Raw genomic sequence first — 19,681 nt, 5'->3', positions numbered from 1 at the left:
GGAGGACAGGAGCTTGGCTGGTGTCCTATGGTTTCTTTGTGGGACGTGACAAGGCTGGGTGTGCACCAGGGTGCCATGTCAGAGATGGCAGCCTCTCCTGCTTTGCTTCCTCCCATTGCCCCACCATTGGCAAACTATGGTTTTGGTTGTGTAGTGCAGCCCTGGCACTGGGGCTACACTTGAATCGCTCAGGGACCACAGGAGTAACTGCTGTGGGCCTGGGGAATTTGGTTGCTTTCTTCAGACACTTAAGTCCATGTTCAGTGGTAACTACTTTGAATAGGTCCCCTAGTGTATCAGTGCTTCAGTGATATTTTCAGTGAAGTGTTTTCGTTGAATTGCTTAAAGGTGAAGAAAAAGTTTTGCAGAATAAGTGTACACGAATTATTTAGCAAATCTACTTTGAAATTTTGCCGCTCTTCTGAGGTGGCAAACCTTAGGAAAGTATTGTGAGAAGGGATGGTACAAAACGCTTGGTGGAGTTTTATCCTGTAGCTGCAGTAGAATCATAGAATGGTTTGGGTTGGAAGGGACTTTAAAGATCATCTAGTTCCAACCTGCCTGCCATGGGTGGGGACACCTTCCACTAGACCAGGTTGCTCAAAGCCCCATCCAACCTGGCCTTGAACACTGCCAGGGATGGGGCATCCACAACTTCTCTGGGCAACCTGTTCCAGTGCCTCACCACCCTCGCAGTAAAGAACTTCTTCCTTACATCTAATCTAAATCTACCCTCTTTCAGTTTAAAGCCATTACGCCTTGTCCTATCACAGCTGGTTGTGCTGTGCTTCTTCTGGGCATCGCTCTTAACAGTGTGAATGTGCCTTTTGGTTTTCTGGTGGAAAAAAAATTACAACTTTATCATTGTGTGCAACAGCTGGTTCCTTCACTAGCTTAGGATCCTAGAATACCGCGCTCTGTTCAAGGCTCGGGTGATGTGGTTTTTCACCAATGTAGCTGTTCATTTCCTGTACCAGTTACAGCCAGAACATACTGATTCTGGAGATCCCGAGAGGTCAGAACCTCTGCTTTCCCAATTGTTTTTTGGTGGTTTGTTTTTTGTTTTTTTCCATCCCATTATGTCTTCAGTGAACCAAGATTTCTGTTGGGAACGTTTTTTGTTTCTTTCCTTCTCCTTTGGATTTGGAAACACGGATGCTGTGCTTCAAGCTTCTGGTTTTGTTTTTTCAGTCATCTGTGAAAACTGTTGGGGCATGAATTTGGGCTTGTTCCCCTGCTGTCCCAAGGGTGGTTTGGAAGCATTTGTGTCTTTCTTGTAAGGAGGCAAAGTTCCCTTTAAGGTGTACAATAGAAAGAGTCAGCCAGTATTCAAGTTTTATTGGGTTTCGCAGAGAATAAATTACACACAGGTAAAAATAATTTTGGGGGCATTTGTGATTTCTTAAGTGGTTTTCTTATGAGACTAATTCTGTGTTATTTTTAGAATAACTTGTCTTTACAGGATCAAGGTATCTGTGCCTTTCTGTTCGGACAAAAGATCTGTAGATACGTTAGATCTCTGTAGCCTTTTAGTTCATGTTATGAACTCCTTTCTTTTTCTGGGGGGGGGGGGGAAGCTTACTACTGATTCATCTTTCTCTGAAGTCTCTGAAATAGTACTAATTTTGTTTTTAAAATGAAATTTTGACAGTTAATGACACCTGCTTTAGTTTGTGTGTGATTATTGCTTTTTATTGCATTTGCTTTTTGCTTTAAAACTACTCGGAAGCTTTTTATTTTAAGTTTATTTTTATATTATTTTCAGTGCACAAAATGTTTTGAAGTGGATTTTTTTTTTTTCTGTTTATGGAACAGTAAGAATTGTAAGAGGCTTGGAAGGTAACAATATATTTTTACTAATAATGTTTTATTAATCTACTTCATTTACAGGAAGTGGTCATCGGTCAAAATTTGCTTACCTCAGCAGAGACAAAAAATTAATGGGCAAAAGTACAGTGTGTAGGTAGGTAGCTATTTTCAGTGCACTTAAGGTTCTTCGAGGAGAACCTGATTCTAAGGGAGTGGGATAGCTATCAAAATGTAAGATTTTGGTCTTTAAAATATTCAGGCAGTAGATAGAATGATGAGATGTTGAAGGAAGTGGCTTTGAAGTATATTAATGTGCTCCCTACTTTTATGAGATTTTATTAAAAAGTGCCTTGCAATGATGCATATGTGCATTTGTGTGGTAGAGAGAAATTGAAACAAGTATATTTACTTTTATGTGCTTTTAAAAATTTTCCAAATATTTTTTCTTTAAGATTTGTAAATAAAGTATTCTTTCTGATAGTTTTCCCAAATTTGAACATAACTTACCTAATGTACGTTACAAAGTGATTGGGCATGGGCATCTTTGACGACTGTTGGTGTTTTACTACATTCAATGCATTGACATGTAGTGCAATAATTGTTACACTTCAGTATATTCTTTTATTTTACAGTATTCTGTAATCATAACAAAAGTTAGTCAAGGTTCCATGATTGTAACTTTGCAGCAGTAGTACCATACAGTGGGTGCGTGAGTTCTGCGTTTTGGCAAGTGAATAACAATCACATTTTATTTATCCACTTAAAAAAAGAAATAAATCCTTGATTAAAATTTTCATATTAACGTAGTCTGCTCTGCAAATAAATGTTCTTTGGAATCCCTAGTGTTCTTCAGCTCAAACGGCAAAGGCTAAAAAAATCCCCGAAAACAACTTGGTTTTTTTCATACAGAAAAGTATGTTGTTGTTAATTATATAGGATATTTCAGGATGGCATTACATTTAATTCAATAAAATCATCTTTGAAGATGGAAGGTTCAGGACTGTTTTGTTTTATCGTTACATCACTGAAGTAAAAATTCAGTGGCATTACAAGTCTCAAACTGTGGTGCTATGTAACGTAGCCAGTTTTTATATCTATGGCCTAAAAGTAGAGTAGGAAGGAGGTGACACTTCTAAATGGGATATTACGCCATTTTAAAAGTGAAATTTGTTATATTGATGTGAGTTAGGAAGGAATTTCAGTGGACTGCAGACAGTAGGTTAATTAGAGCCTACAAATTATTGGGGAAGAAAAAGTGAACGTGATAAGAAGACATGAAGCTAAAAACATACGAGTTAGCTTTGGGGTTTTGCCAAACAGCATGTTAAAGTAGCATGGACGCGTTCCTGGGAACATGTCATGACATGCTTAAGATTCATTAAAATAAGATGAGCAGAAGAGTCAGTAAACCTCAAGAATAGCTTGCTTGTGCGATTACTCTGTTTTACATTTTGGCAATATGTGTTTGAATTTAATGATACACTACGGAAAGTCCCAGAAGTAATTTTGTAGAGTTTTTCCTTTCATTTGTCATGTATTGTTTGTTATGCTCAGTTAGGCTTCAGTTTGAGGATTTAAATGTGAATGTGAACTTTTCTCCTATGTGCTCCTAGCTCTTGTCCCAGAATCCCAAATTGGTTGGGAAAAAGTTATGCTTGGCACAGGTTGGTTTCTTGTTCCTCAGAATAATTTATCAGTGTGTTGCTTTTGCTTCCAAGGCAGTCTCCAGACTGTTTTGGCTTTCCTAGAGCAAAGCTGGGTAAGTAGTTTACCATTAGAGAGCGTGCCTTTTCTCTGAGAGTTTCTGAGAATGATTTTTTTTTTTTTTTTTTTTTTTTTTTTTTTTTTGGTGGCAAAGCATGTTTCTCTTCAGTCTCCCAGGTAGTGCTTGAAAGAAGCTGAGATCTGAGCAGCCCATAGTGTGGAATTACAGTTCCCTATACAGGTGAAGGCTCAGCTTTGAGAGCCAACATTTAAAATGCAGCAATGGAGTATGCAGACTGGTGACTGGGAGTTTGAGAAGTTGCAGTTCCAGATATCCTTGGTATCAGGAAGACAAAAGCTGTCCTGACTTAATTGCTGTGATAAGGAAGGCAGGTGACCTTGTTTATAAATTTATTTATTCTGAACCCGGCAATAGGATCACTTCTTAAAGCCAGAAATCCTTGAGACAGATGCAGACACCAGGGTATGAGCAGTAAGGACTGGTATAGCTTAACTGCTCCTAGGCATGTGATTCAGGAGTGGCAGTGCAGCCCTGCTTATTTAAATTTGGACTAGATCTGATACTTCATGAAGCAGTACCAGACCGACCTGTTTTGAAATACTGGATTCACAGATGAAAAGTCATTCATTTATTGAGAGTAATCTTCAACTCTGTTCTTTTTGAAGTATTAAAATGGGTTTGTCTTATAAAAGAAACCTGCTTTGGTTGTGCACTCTTCTATCTCTGTTGTCTCTCTTTTCCAGTCTCTAGCACTTTTAATACAAAGAAGTTTTATAGAAACCTCTCACAGAAGACTATACCTAATGTATGTTTTGCTTCCCTTAAAAGTAGGTATTTTAGAACGGAACTTAGAACAGAAGGATGCTTTTGTGAGAATGTTTTCAGATGTGGATTTTTGTTTGTATTAAATCCTTGAGAACAAATTTGTTGCTTTGAACAGGAATGAAGTAGTTATATTTCAGAGACCCTGATTTAGAGGATATGTCAGTCCCTAAGAACATATATGAGGGGGAGGGAAGAAACTGTAAAATTCTACTTTAATATAATGTGTAAGACCAATTATAAAAGTTAGTAGTCTTTACAGAAAGAAACTGGAGAATCCTTGTAGAGAACAGCACACATGCTCTGCTCTTGATGAGAAGAAATTAGGAAGCATCAATACAGAGCGAAAGATCAAATAAGAAATGTTGGAAGTCACTAAGTTTCCAGAGGGACTCCTGTCTTTCTCCTTATTAGGCAAAGCCTCAGCTTTTCTTCCTTTGAAATTTGTTGGATCACTGTAAATAATTGAGAGTTGAAAGAATTTTTCCTCTGAAATTTGTCAGAATTGTGATAAGAAAGAAAGCTGTTAAACTGGAAAACGATAGTAAAAGGAGGAAAATAGAACTGACCAAGGATGCACTTTCTACCCAGAAAGTAAAAAGCCTAAACGGTTTTATTTCAATCTTTTGTCAATTAATTGTACTATAGGCTTCACAGGAAGCACAGAAAAATGAATACACAGAGGATGCAGAGAATACTTTCCAAGTTCACAGAGCCATAGTATACTGAAAATCTTCATAGAATTACTTCATTCCTAAGTAATCTGAAACGTAGAAACTTTTAAGTCCTCTTTTAAAGTTTATCTTTTAAAAGAAAATCTACAGCTCCTCAGTTTTATCTGCTTAACTAGGACTATGCATGCCCAAACCAGCTATCTAAACTTTTAATCTAAAGTTTAGCAAATTTATCTCTATTTAAAAAAAAAAAAAAGGCGCTTCAAGTCATGCATCTTTTCTCTGTGCGTTCTTCATGTCTTGCTGACAGATTCTTTTCCTTTAGTGTTATTTTCTTATAGCACTCTTATTGTAGTGCCTGAATCATCAATTAACAGGCATTGGTCAATTTTTTTTTTTTTTCAATTGAAATTTTAGACTGAGGTTTAACACTTGACATGACATGAGAAGCATAAAGGTAACCGTAGTTAAAATCTTTTAGGATCCATGGATTTATTGGGGTTTTATTGTCATTCTTTCCCAATGAAAAGGCAATTGAGCAGATAAGGGAAAACAGCACATGCAGGTGATGTGAGGTGAGTGGCACCCTGTGGAGTGAAAGTGGGGTGGTTTATGTGGTTACCACCCTCAGCTGTGTTCTTGTTCATGTCCCAGAGGTGGTTGTACCTGCTGTAGGGATGGTTGGACAGGGTATGTAGCAAACCCTAAGTGAATTTCAGTATAACCTGCCAAGAGTGAATTGGTGGTGCCTTGGTTGCTACTTCTGTTCTGCAGCTTGTCAGCAGCCCCTGGGGAAGGGGCGTGATGGAAAAACCTAGGTGGCAGCTGTATTGGCCACCCTAGTTCAATTCACCACTGCATGTGATCAGTTACATATTATACTTGCTTAATAGTGTTGTCCGTCATACAAGGATTCATTCTTCTGATGAAGTGAATATGGACAACAGGGTGCTTGGCTTTCTTCATTTCCTAGTACCTTGATCTTCAGATACAGTTTCTTGGCTGTTAAGATACTGTAAATAGGGGCTGTGGCTATTACCTTGTCCTACCCCTATGGTGTGGTGTAACCACGGCTGTAACCATGTAGCAAAGCTGCACCACGGAGCCAACTGGCTGAAAATTTAGCAAGCCAGCCAAGAGCAGACTGTGACAGTAGACTTTGCTGCTGTGAAACCGTATGCCTTGTGAAAATCCTGCTCAGTGATGATTCACACTGTAGTGAATCTTTAATTAAAAAAAAAACCAAAACCAAAAATCTTCCTATGCAGCCCCTTAATGTAAGAGTTGTCCAGTGAATGTGTAGAAGGCTTCTGTCACTTCAGAATCCAAAAAACTTGCTTACCATCAAATTTTTGTAACTGCAGCATGTAGTGGATCATGGTTATGTGTTTATATTCCTCCCTTCCCGTAACTGATTTGCTGTCACTTTTAAACTAATTTTAGAGTATCCTAAACAACCTTCCTATTCTCAAAGAGTGCTTTGAGTCTCAAGTAAACTGCTTTCTACCAACTATCAGTAGTATACCTGTTTCTCCTTGTTCTGCTTTCAAAGCTTTCATCAGGCATTTAGTTTATTGAGTCATCTAGACCTTTCTTTGCAGCTGCTTAACAAAATTCTGGTTGGTACTTCAGAAGCAGTGAGTGCTAATGGTTCCTTCCTTCTAGGAATCTCCAGTTTTGGAGGCAAATGGTTTGTCTGCGGTAGAATTTGCTCGATAACTGTTTAAGTTCAGATTCCTAAAAAGTCATTTGTTTGTGACTCTGAATTTTTTTTCTGCATTTCACTTAGATGTGGGTGATCCAGCAATCTCATCAAGCTTTTTTCTGTTAATAAGCAGAAAGCTTTTGATGATATATATCCAGTCACTATACAGAATGGGTTTTTTTGGCTCTCTTATTCTTACCTGTATACATTAAAAGTATTGCTGTTTCTAAACTAGGTTTTTGAAGATAAACTGTGGGCAGAACTAGGAAAACATACTTTTTTGTGCGTGGCGGGGTTTTAGAAGTTGCTAACTGTGCACAGTGCTGTTCTATGGGCTGTTTACGTATGCTGCCTCCAGGAACATTTTTCTTTGTAGCAATAAGCATTTTGATACCTTCCCTTTTAAAAAGGGGGGAAAGGTTAACAAAAGTGGTAAAAAATACATTTATTTCACAGTGCAGTAAAAAACCTTGTGGCACCACAGAGATTCAGAAACCATTTTTTAAAAACGACAGTAACGAAGGAGATCAAACACAAAGAATACTTCAGTGTTTGTAAATGCTTTTGCCATTTGTAGTTTTTGAGAGCTAATTATTATACACTTCCTGTCATTGAAAGAGAGCTGCACTATGTGGGTGATGTTTTGTTTAATTTAAGAATAGTTACAAATTTATGTAATGTGTAACTGCTTCCAGTTATCCAGTATATAGGTTCATGATGAAATGTATCGCCCTTCATATTCTCACCAGCCTGATGCTCGGAGAAGGACGTATCCATGCCTTTAGAGTATTCATTTGGATTTTGAAAATGTGGTAAAGAAATTAGTCTTTCTCTGTCTTTCCTGAACAGTGCTGGAACAATGTGTCTTTTTAAAAGCAAAACTTTTAAGAGTCCTGCTTCAAGATTGTGCAGGGTGGGGAAGGGCAGGGAAGGGATTGTGTCACTCAAGAAGCAAGAACTTCTTCCAGGACTTGGCTGACCCTGAGAAGACTTGAAAGAATTTGGCATCACATTGTGGTGTAATGATTTAAATCCCTGTATTTTCCCAATCTGCAATACTGGTAAAATGGGTTGAGACTAAAACTGTTTTGAGTGTTTTGCTATTGCAACTCTAAATGAAAGCGTAGTAATGCTGCTGGTCAGGATAACTTTTGAATCTTACGAAATCAGCTGTAGGAAAAGAAAAAGTGAAAGTTGAGGTCTTGCCTTTGCAAGCACTTCACCAACTACAAAACTTTCATTGTGAGCAAGACTATATACATTAGCTGAAGAGTGAGTAGTCCTGTTTTCAGTAAAAATACTCTTTTATTTTTTTAATGAGAACAGAGTAACAGGAAGTAATGCCCTGTTGCTTGTTTTACCAGGCTGTTGAGGCGCTAAACATTGCCGTCCTGTCTTGGAGCTCTAAATACATGCAACTGTTTTCTGAGAAACTGTGAGGAAGGTATGAGAAGGAGGGAACCATCCCATGTCTGGGACTTGGGCCAGGTCTAAGCAACATTTGCAGTCTGAGCTTAGACTGCCAGTTTGAGGTAGCTCTATTTTAAAACGTTGTGGCGTAAAGTCTGTTGCTTCAAAGAGAAATTGCTTTAAAATGAAAAATGACGTGTTATTTTAGTTTCTGATATTTGAACAAAGTTTACAGTATATATTGAGCCAAAGTTTTACAGTATGGGAGTCTGACTGAAGTCCACCTGCTTAAATGAGAGCGTGCATACCTAGATTAATTCATTTTTTGACAACCTTAATGGAGAACAGAATGATTGAAGAGGTTTAAATTAAATGTGTGGAAGATTAGTACAGTGGAAAGGCATGATAGGTGCATTTAGCACTTTCTTAATTTTACTTGGTGATTGTAGTTGTGATAGCATGGTAGGGATTCCAGAGGCTGTAATTTATCTTTTCCAGTATGGAATAGTATCTTAAGTCTGAAAATTCTTTACTAATATCAATTAACACAATAATAAAAAATCAATGAAGAATTGCAGTTCAGCAATTTAAAGTCTTAAATAATTCTGGTACTTTTTCATTATCTTTAAAATAAATTCAGTAATTTTTTTTAAGACTGCTTGTGTCCTTGTTCTTTAGATATGATGTAAAAACATCAAAGTTGTTTTGTCATACTTTATTTTATGGATGAACCTGATACAGCTGTAATCACAACATAGCCTGGCTGCGTAGTCAGAAGGTTACAAGAAACAGGCCCTGGAATATTTTGAGAAACGTGCTTCCTAAAGTGTCTTAAGGCTTTCATTTAAAAAAATAATAAATAAATAACCAAAGGATAGAACTCTTTAATTTTAACTTTGCATTTTTGCGTTTGCCCTGAAGAGGTACAGACTCTCTTAAGTATGTTTTAAGAGGACATGCTAAAAAGCCATACATGAATTTAACTTTAACCTGTCTGTGCTCTTGGAAATGTTTCTGCTTTTGCAGAACGTACCATTAGTCTGGAGAAGGAGAGTCACTGAGAAGCAAGTATGCTGCCAGGAAGTTGTGGCAGCTCGTAAATATTTCTTTCCCTTCAAGGATTCAATATATTAAACATACTTAATGTTTTGAATTTTCCAGTTGTATTTTAAGGTAAGACAAGTTGTTTGATGTGCTGTGTGTGCAGAATGAATTTTTTGGCCAGAATATTCTCAGCTATTTCTATTTTTAGAATACCTCTGGAAAAAAAAAAGAAACCCAAACCAAAAGGAACCCTATATTTCTTAAAATTCAACATAAAGTAAAAATAGTGTTATTACCTCTTTCTTGAGGATGCTTCAAACAAATGGTCAGCAGCTTACATTAAATACTGTATGTGTGAATGTACTGTTAGATAAATCTTTAAAAATTAGTTGTGCTCTTTCAGTTGTCCTCTATCTTGTGATCCCTAAACAAAAAAAACTCTAACAACATCTCTTCCCACCCCCTGGCAAAAGCTAGCGTAGAAATGGGTCTAGTACTGATTTACTTAATGTCAACAAACTCCATCTGACTAATGAAAGAAAAAAAAATCCTGTTGCTACTCCATTAATCATGATCTACATCTGACTGTATAGTGCTTAACTGCAGGAAATGCTTGGGAAACCAGAGCTTATTTAAAATACAATGTTTTAGATTAACCAAACATGAAAGTTTTGGCTGTATCCGAGAAGGAATAAGTAGGCAGTGCTGCTGTCTTAAAAAGTTAGTGGAATCAGTTGTTGTGCAAACAAAAGAAAAAAAAAAAAAGATAACTGCAGTATTCTTGGAAAGAGGAGCCTGTTCAAAATCAACGTGGCAACTTCCCAGCTGGAGTGATGGTTACCCTTCTTTTAGCTGAAGCACAGATGCAGAAATCTGGCCTCCTGGCCGAGAGTCTCAGCTGAAAGCAAATAAGTCAAAGGAGTCCTGTTCTTTAATTTTTAATCTTTTATTCTTCTCCCACAATAGAAGAGATTTGACATGACGAAAACATCTGAACCCTGAGATAATGAAAGAAATCTGAATTACTTCAAAGTTTGTGTTTTTCTCTTGGTTTATAAGCTTTATCTCGTTGTCTGATGTATAGTGCAAAAGTTTTTAAATGGTAAATGAACTAACAAAAGATAGTGTCCAGTGAACAGATACAGACTACATAATAGTTATTGCAATATACGTCATTTAATAAGGCTTAATATTTTAAAGAAGTACAGATCTAGAAAGCTTATCGATGGGCGTTTTTGGTTTCAACTGAATCGGGTGCATAGGAACTGTTAAGAAATATTGCTTGAAGAGTATGTAAGGTAGTGACTCTACAGAGAAAGCTAGAGGACACTTAGCAGATGAAACGATATCAGCTTGGCTTAGATGTGATGTAAGGGACCACATCAAGATTAAGAGAAAGCGAAAAAACACTCACCCAGTGATAGAGCGTGCACATGGTCTTCTTGCTCACTGACAAGTGTATCAATGCCATCCTCCTAATGCTGCTGGAGAGTTGCTTCTCAGCTGTGCTATCAGCAACCATCTTCCCTTGCCTGGGAGGCCCAGCTGACCTTCATGTTTCCGACTCATCCACTCCCATCCCCATGCTACCACCCCCTGCCCTGCCAGTATTGTTGCTGCTGGTGGTCTTCAATTTTGTGTCCCCTGGAGGGATAAAGCCTCCCTGAGACCTTTGGGAGTGTTGTTTTCTCTTTCCTCACCACCAGCTTTCCTTGTAAAAGTTTCTGATTTGGCAAACACAAGAAATTCAACAAAGGTTTTGAAGCAGTGGGATGCAGTTTACATGTGAATTAAAAGGCTTTAAATTGTACAAAATGAGTAAGATGTTTGGCTATCAGTACACAAGCTGTTGGTTTAGTGTGCCACTTTTATTTAAGGCTATTTTATTTTAACTATGTCTTCCCATTTAGGAGGCTTAAGTATATTTTTTTTTTCTTTTAAGTATAATGTCACACTAGGCTGGCATGTAACTAAATGTGTAGATGTTTTAGAAAGAGAGAGCTTAATGAAGCTTGCAGATGAATTTGTAGAGTAACACATGGTTGTCTGTTGTGACGTACCAAAAAGTAGACCTTTTGTTTGCAACGATGTTGGCAATCAAATACATATCTGTCCTCCACATGGCCAAATGGCTTTTCTCGCTTTCAGTAAGTGGTAGCAGGGAGTTGGCTTGCAGAACAGTTAAAGACTGTCTCTTAGGAGGAATATCGGCTATTAACATACTAGTTACAATGGGCATAATTCAGAAAAATGGTTACCACCTTATTTCAGTGTAAAATAAGGTTTGCATGTTACTCCGCCAGATTTTCTTTTGTTTTTATAACTTCTTAGGGGACTTACCAACATAAAATGTTTCTGAGATGTTCCTTATTAATGAAACTTTTTATAATTTCTGTAATACTGGGAGCAATTATCTCCCCTTCACAAGTGGGACCTTTAGTGAGAGCAGTTGGCTGACTTGGACTAGATTAGGACTTGGTTTGTTTTATAGGTTAAGCTCTGTTGGTCTATGTGTGCATCATCTGAGTTGTCTGTCGTTTGTGGAAAAAGGTGTTGAGTGGCTAGGAGTGATACCAAGAGTCAGAGGTGGCAAAGTATGTCATGTTGATATTAAAGCTGTAACACTTAGTAGAGAAGAAATACTGTAGCATAGCAGGTCTCTTGATTGTGAAGCTGAAGTCCAACCCACTTAACCTTACTTAGTTAACTTCCTATTCTAATTGCTATTAAAAAATGTGTTTTGTGAATACGTGATGATTATTGAATACCAATGAAGAATGAAAACCTGTTAGAAGTTTGTTTCTTTATTTTTTTCCCCTTAAACTGGTTTGAGCTTTTCGTCAAAAATCATACTTAATTTCTTTGCATTTTTTAACATATTTGTCCTGTCTGGGGATTCTATGAATTAAGATGCTAGAATTCCAAACTTGGTTTACTGCCTGTCTGATTATCACTTAACCTGCTTAATTCTCTTTATAGAAGTGCATTTATGTCCCTTGAGGATCTTTTCTCTTCTATATGCCCATACTTGTATCGTGGAACATATGCTAGTAAAACAACTGTCCTGTTTTGTTGCATTCTAGCAGAGGGGGAGTACAGTAAAGAGAGAGTTGATAGTACCAGTACTCTGACAGCAGACTGGCGTTTCCCTGTTGAAATCCCCTGTTTTCTGTTGTTTATACAAATTGCAGCAGTTTTTTCAGGCTGAAACTTCTTGTTCCCTATATCTGCTTTGCCTCGTTGTCTTGGCACCCCTCCTTGAGTTTTCAGCTGAAGTTACTCAAATTATAACTAGTTCTACGACTTATTTCATACAAAAATGAGTTTTTAGAGTAGGAAATGCAAATTTCTTTAACTGTTGGCTTTTTTGTCACTATTTCCTTTTTTGCCTCCATGAGAAATGCATAGAATCTGTCACAATGTTAAGTCTTTGAGAAGAACAGTTTACATGTGCTTAGTATGATTTGATTTTATGGGTTCATTTCTCCAGTTACCTCATCCAGCTTTCAGACTGCACATACATCATGTCAGTTTGGCCATACGCACCATTTGCTGCAGCAGAATTCTGCTGAACACAGAAACTGCATTTTTATCAATTTGCTCTGAGAATTGCAATGTTTAAGAAAATGCCAAATTCCAACTTCTTTCTTTGGGGACTGGAGGGAATGATAGGATTTTATTATTTCTGAAAAACTTAGTGCAGTAGCTGATTTCCTAATCTTTTAAAGCTGGGCTTTACCATTGTCTATGCCCTATTAAGGAACTCGCTGGAGTGCGTCTGAGTAGATCTAGAATGTCTTAACTGGGTAAAGTGCCTTTTTATTTATTTTATAAAAAAACCCACACCACAAAGCAACAAAAAAGGCAAGCTCGGGTATGAAACTGGAGATGAAATTCAAATAGATTAACTTGCTGAATTAAAGAATATCTTATTCTAATTTGTTATGAAAGGGTAATTTCTGAAATACAGCAAAACTTGGTTTGTCTACAGCAAAATACTCAAAAGCACTAATGCAGTTCATATGGCAAACTGCAATGTTGTTCAATTGCAAAATCAATTTTTAGTTAAAACTGCAAGTAGTTTTCAACCAGTGTGTTTCTGAATTACCTAATGGGATGAGTCAAAGGTTATCAAACAAAAGAAGGTAGGAAGTTGTCATTCTGATATCTTCTAATGGCAATTTTTCTTATGGTTGAGGTGCAAAATACTGGTTGAGAGAAACTCAGAATTTTGAGGATCCAGGAGAAGTGCCACTGTAGTAATAAGTTTATTATGAGAACATTTGAAGCAAATTTCATTATCTTTCCAGAATGGAATTTTGGTTTTTGCTTATTTATTTACAAACTTGACAGCTGAATTTCTCCTTTCTAAGACTGACCCATTTCCATATTAACCAAATACCAGTTTTCATAGACAGGTTTACTGTCATGGTTACTAGAAATGCAAGTTTGCCTATCTGTTATGTGCTTCTTTGCTTATTTGTTGCATTTTATTTTGTTTTCCCATGACAACATAGGTACTTCAGAAGCTTGTTTGGTTTCTGAACTTAATTTTGGTTAAATCTGGCTTCTTAGCATAACTGATTTCTTCTTTGATGGTATTCCCAAAAGACAATCAGTAAATAAATGTGATACACAGATAGTGTATATTTAGCTGATAATTATGTTGATGGATCATCAACTGAGAACATACTTTAAAAGTTACTTTTTGTTTACAAATTGAACTAGTTTCTTTTTAAAAAAAATATTATGGCTGAGGAGTGTCTTAAGTAGGTAACAGGAGTATGCTAGTACATAATTTATTTTCAAGATTCTTGCTGCTGTTCACTGCATGCATACTTATATAGCATTGAATTTAAAAACATGAGCCAACATATTGCCCCCTAAAGTTACTGGCATGATTGTCACTTCTTTCTAAAATGCAGTCATCTTCCGTGGTAAAACCTTAGAGTTGAAGGGCATTGCATGGCCAGGTGTATAGGGTTTTACAATAGTAAGTCAGAAATGCTATGTTAAATTGAATCTAGAACCAGTCTTAGTCTTGAATGGACTGTAAATACTACAAATGACTGGAAGCATCAAGAAGAGAGAACGTGGGTAAATATACTCCCATTTTGGATAGGCTGTTGACGGTGGTATATTGGTTTTGGGTTTTTTCTTATTATTGAGTAAATAATATTATTTATAATATTATCAGACAAGTAATAGTTGTTCCTGATCAACAAAATTCTTAAACCATGTCTTTGACAGATAATCCAGCTGCATGTTTTACAGTATGTGTGGGGGCATGCATATGCGTGCTGTTAGTGAGGACTTGTGACTTCATTGCCATGTCTACAAAGGACACGCTCCTGCTTCTCCTCAGTTTGCATCACTAAATAAGGTGGAATGCATCTGGCATCTTCTTGGTTTCTCTCCACAGCTGCTTTAGATGGAATGCTAGTTCGTTTGCTCTTCTGGTCACTTTTGCAGATCCCTTGCTGCCTTTCTCATCTTTGAAATGTCTTTCTCATGTGTGTTTGGATTTTGTTAAATGGTGTGTCCAAACATTATTTCCTGAATGAGTACATCTCATTGATCAGACCCATAAAAGGCAATCACGCAGCTTAGTGCACAGTCATATCCCCAACCACTGTTGGTTTCTCACATCTTCCAAATCTTGTGCCTGTGATTAGTCAGAGTAGAACCTGCAGGAATCTGCCCCAGGATGGGCATGGTGTCAACCACGTTATGAAACCAAATGGAGCTTCTTGTAATCTCAATTTTCAAGTTTAGCTTTAGTAATTCAATGTTGATTTATTTTTGTTTTAATGTAGGATAGTTTTTCTTATTCCTCCTGTGCTGTTTTATTTCAGGAGTGTTTTAAAATGTTCATTTCATAATAGTTAAGGGTGGTTAAAAGTTTAGAACAGTTAGCATGTAGATATTGGTTAGGAGAATTTCTGTGGCTTGTTTGATGTTAGGGACTGCGCTTTCCTGACTTAGTTTGCATGCAGCAGCGATTCACAGTTTTAGTGTAGCTTTTGAAAGCATTATTATACTTTATGGAACACTTGAAAATTTTGACCTTGTAGATGGCTGTTCTTGAGAATGAGTGGAGGATAGTCTAAAATCATAACTATATGGTTTTTATTTCCTTCATGCTCAAAATTTTTGTCTGGAGTTCCTGCATAGAAGTTGCTATGCATCTCATCTGTCATATTATTTCCTTTTTGAAGGGAAAGACCATGTAGTGTTTTAAAGAGACTGGTTATATCTTGAACTACTTTAAGACTGGACCTAAGTAAGTCTGTAAATCAGATAGTTGCTTTATGGCTGTTATTTTCTGCAGTGCTCTGTGAATTTGGAAAATAATCAATTTATAAACCGTATGACATAAGTACTATGAGATTATTCTAAAGGCTATCTAACCATCAAGTTTTTTGGCAGGTTTGTGTCTCATATATTGTGGTGGTCTTCATTTCAGTCTTCCATATTTCTGAGATTTAAACTTAAGAATACTTACGTAAGTTAAAAGAATATAAAGCCAGTTGTTAAAGATGGACAAAACACCTATTTTCCTATTGTATTCTTACAATGAGTACAAATCTGTGCCAGTGACAGTGGTTGTGAAATGAAATGAGGGAACAAAGGACCTCAACTTGTAGTTTTCTTTTGTCTTTCATCCTGAAATTAAAATGTATCTATTTGTACCAATGTACTTTTCATGGTGTTTTTTAATAGCTATAACTTATCACTGAAGGACTGGGATTTGAGAGATCTTTTGGATCTACCAAGTTGGTAGTATATATTCTATTTTATATCAGTTCCAGTTTAGGCCAAATAGGAATTATCTTTGACACTGAGAAATAGGATCATAAACAGTAGCAGTTTTTACTATAAATTGAATTTATGCTATCTTTTGCCAACTGATGGAATTCCAGATTCTGTATTTTGACTTAAATTGCAGGCTGATTTGGTGGTTACCAGCATGTGACTTTTGATAGACGCTTATTTTTTTGAGACACTTATTTCTCACTGAAAGGCTCACTAAGGGTCACTTTTGTAGATACTTTGGATATGCAAATATGTTACCTTATGTGAAAACATTGATTGGTAACAGAAGAGAAAAAGAGAGTAAATTATTAACTTTGCTTAGTAAGACCTAAACAGCAACATCAGAAGCCTTAGTATATAGATGGGTGGAAGCTCTGTAACATCAGACTGAGGTTACAGCTTCTAATTGCTCTCACGTAATGATAGTGTGCATGTTGACAAATACCGTAGTCATTGGAGGAGCAGGAAAGGGAAGATACTGCCAAAATTCCTGAAGTGGTTTCTTTTTTTTAACTTGTATTACTGTATATAGTTTTCAGCTCTCATAAAGATGATGAGTTTAATCAGTTGTAATGCAATGATCGATTTTTCTGCTCTATGCAAAATTAAAAATATTCATTCTCCAGGGAGATTTTACAGTATCCTCTTAGTTTAGAGTTGGCAATGTTAATGTCGTGAGTGAGCTCTCCTTGGGCACTACCTATAGTAATATTTCAAAACAGAAACATAATTAGTTTTCATATTTTAATACTAGAATTTGCTTCAGGCTGTTAAACTAATTTAATATACAATTGTAGTATCACTTTATAAGTAATTATAGAGAAGATCTTTTTGCAGCTTAAGACAACAAAATTTTTAATAGTTTTTCCTTACAATGTGTCAATAACGTATTTTCAGTTATTGCTAACAAGTTTTCGTGTGCTGAAGTATGCTATACTGCAGTGTTTCTTTCAATGAAAAGAATTTTTCTTGAAATCTGGGGGTTTTTGGTTTTGGGGTTTTTTTATTATTTTTATTTTTTAAATAAGTATTGTTGGTTGTCATGTGTTATGTACTCAGCTGAAGGATAAAGGTCAATGACCGCAGCAAACTGCTTATTAGATGCTTCAAGTTCTTAACATTTGTGCAGTGCTTTTAGTTCCCCCATAGTGGTGGTTGTTAGGAAATGTTCCACAAAAGAATTTAAAGGTCTTCTCAGGTTTGTGACTGCATTTTGCTTGGTTAACATTAACTTGAAGTTGTGGGCAAATCTGATTTTTAAACATAATGTGCTTGTGCTTTGAAATAAGTGCTTGTGTTCATCTGATCAGAATTGGGCATGGTTTGTGGCAGCATGGCTGGTTAGTTCTGAACTCCATCCTAACACGTAGCTCCTTCCCTTTCTTTCCTCTGTTACCACGAATATTTTCTAATAATATTTGTACATGGGTCTACCAGTGGGAGTTGTAAGTACTTTTGCAATATTATGCTAAAGGACGAATTGACAGAAGTGCACCATTTTTGCATGTTTAATGAATAGTTACACTGCCAATGTGTCTTGTGCAACAGAGGACTGAGTTCCCACAGTAGAACAAGAAAAGTAGTTACAGGATTAGGAGAGGGATCTGTATGAAATTAGGCTGAGTAGACAGGAATTCTTTACTTAATAAAATTGCCATGCAACTGGAGTACCGCTTCTGTGAGATTGTGTTGGCATAAATGTGTGTTTATATAGGTATATATGTATGAATGAGGGACTTAAATACAAGAGCTGATTTCTACCTTTCACCTCATAAGTCTAGACCCTGTGAAGGTACAAAACCTCAGGTCACTGTTACTTTCCAAACGGTTTAAAATGTCTTCATAAGTGCTGCATGAACTTTGCTGTATTTACTCTTGTAGCTGATTGGACACTGATCTATCAGTCTATGAAAAAGGAGCTGCAGTCTTTGTGTCTCCTGGTGGCTTTGTGCCCTAAGAAATAAGCAACAAAGTTCCATGTGCAGATCTGCCCGTGTTTGGCACAGCCCCAGTTATTCTCACACCTTCTTACAAATAGTACTGCAACAGTATTTTTCCAATATCTGTGCATATGCTTGTAGCATGACTGACTAATGAATATGTTTAGTGAATACTGGCATAAGTTATGTGGATAGGAAGATGCCTGCTGCTAACTTGGCAATCATCTGACGCTGTCATTGCGTAAACCTGCTGTAATATTATAAAAGTCTGTATGGGGATAGGTGCTCTGATTCAGAAGTTTGCCAGCCATTTACTGTCACTGGCGACTACTGGGAAGTAGATAAACGGGCTGCTGGTGTTAACCTAAGAACAAGCAAGAAGTAAGCAGCCTGGCTACAGCAGCTGCAGCTTCAGTCTCTAATACCAGTTCCTGCCCTTTCAGTTACTGGTCTTTAGTGGCTGCCTCATTTTATTGTGCTGTTAGTTTTGTAACAGGGCTGGATAGCAGCGTGAATTGCAACGCCACATTTCTCTGTTGTGATCTGTGTTGTGGATCACCCTGAGAACAAGTGGCAGTTCTTTCTAGTGAAGTCAAATCCTGTTAGGGGTGCAGGCAGCTGCCAGAATGCCCTCCAGCGCCTGTACCGCTTCCTTCAGTGGGAGCGTGGACAGCTTGAGCACTGCACGCGACTGCTTCGCTTGGCAGCATTGAACGACACAGAATCACTTAGAAAAATGCTGCTGTGAAGAAGTGTCAGTCTCTGCAAAAAGTTTTTGAAGGTCTTCAGAGCAGTCGGGCGCAGAGATGCAGCTGGGTTGCAGGGCAGGCCTTCCCGTCTTCCTCTGCAGCTGCAGCCTGCAATGCACTGCTCTGCTCTCTGGAGTTCATCAACACAGTCCTCTTGGGTATTGTGTAGAAATACGGGTTGCCAATAAAAATACCAATATTTAATCTATCTAATTATTAAGTTTTCTTCATTTCTTTTTTAATAACCATGCTCTTGTAAGACTCCAGATTAATGTCAGTGCACTTCATCAGTCTTCGGGGCATAATCTTGATTAGTTTTTGGGCCACTGTCTTATACAATTATCAATATAGAAAATAATCTTTTAGACAATTTAAATTTAGTGAAGAGTGTTTAAAATACCTTGCAGCTTTTCAGTATATAGACTTCGTATGTGGACATACTAGCTTTCTTGCAGCAGCTTTAAATGTATATTTTGAGACTGAAAGCTCTGACCTTACCCCACTGACTCAGAAATCTTTACGGTGCGTGTGTAGCCAGCCATGTGTAAACCTTTGCGGAAGTAAGATCAAAAGCTACAGAGTCAAAGACAGGATCGTTTTTTCCCCTGATATAGTTGCTGTACTGTAGCTCAGGGTTAGGTATTACATTAGTACAGTATGGTGTATGCTTCGGTGACTTGCTTTCTATCACAATTAAATTTTGTTACTCTGATGATGTATCACAAGAGAAGGTTATGTGGCAAAAAAAATTCTTCTCTTATCCCAGGTATTGTTAAAGGAGCACCAAAAAATTCTTTGGTATTTGTGAGAAGCTGCCTTTTACATTCTCAAGAGCAGTAGTTGGTTGAGATGCTCAGCTTCTCATTGCTTGAGATAGCTTCACCAAAGCGTTTCACTGTCCTTTTTACAGCGGTTAAAGGCAACCGCTCATCTCTCTGCACTTTACTCAGGCAGAGCAAAGGACAAGATAATCCCCTTAGCCTGTG

The 19,681-nt window shown here is 37.2% G+C and overlaps 1 protein-coding gene across 2 annotated transcripts in view; it reads left to right on the top strand.

The window, feature by feature from the left end:
- CNOT2 (CCR4-NOT transcription complex subunit 2) overlaps nucleotides 1-19,681 on the top strand; it is a 93,036-nt gene that overhangs the window by 31,628 nt on the left and 41,727 nt on the right. For both annotated transcript variants that reach the window (XM_050897504.1, XM_050897495.1), the window contains exon 2: nucleotides 1,891-1,963. The gene's annotated coding sequence lies outside the window, so the exon portion shown is untranslated. The remainder of the gene's footprint in view (nucleotides 1-1,890; nucleotides 1,964-19,681) is intronic.

Source organism: Gymnogyps californianus, chromosome 1, assembly GCF_018139145.2.
Source record: "Gymnogyps californianus isolate 813 chromosome 1, ASM1813914v2, whole genome shotgun sequence".
NCBI classification, from domain to species: domain Eukaryota; kingdom Metazoa; phylum Chordata; class Aves; order Accipitriformes; family Cathartidae; genus Gymnogyps; species Gymnogyps californianus.
Note: the sequence above shows the minus strand (reverse complement) of the source record. Positions and strands in the feature narration are given on the sequence as shown.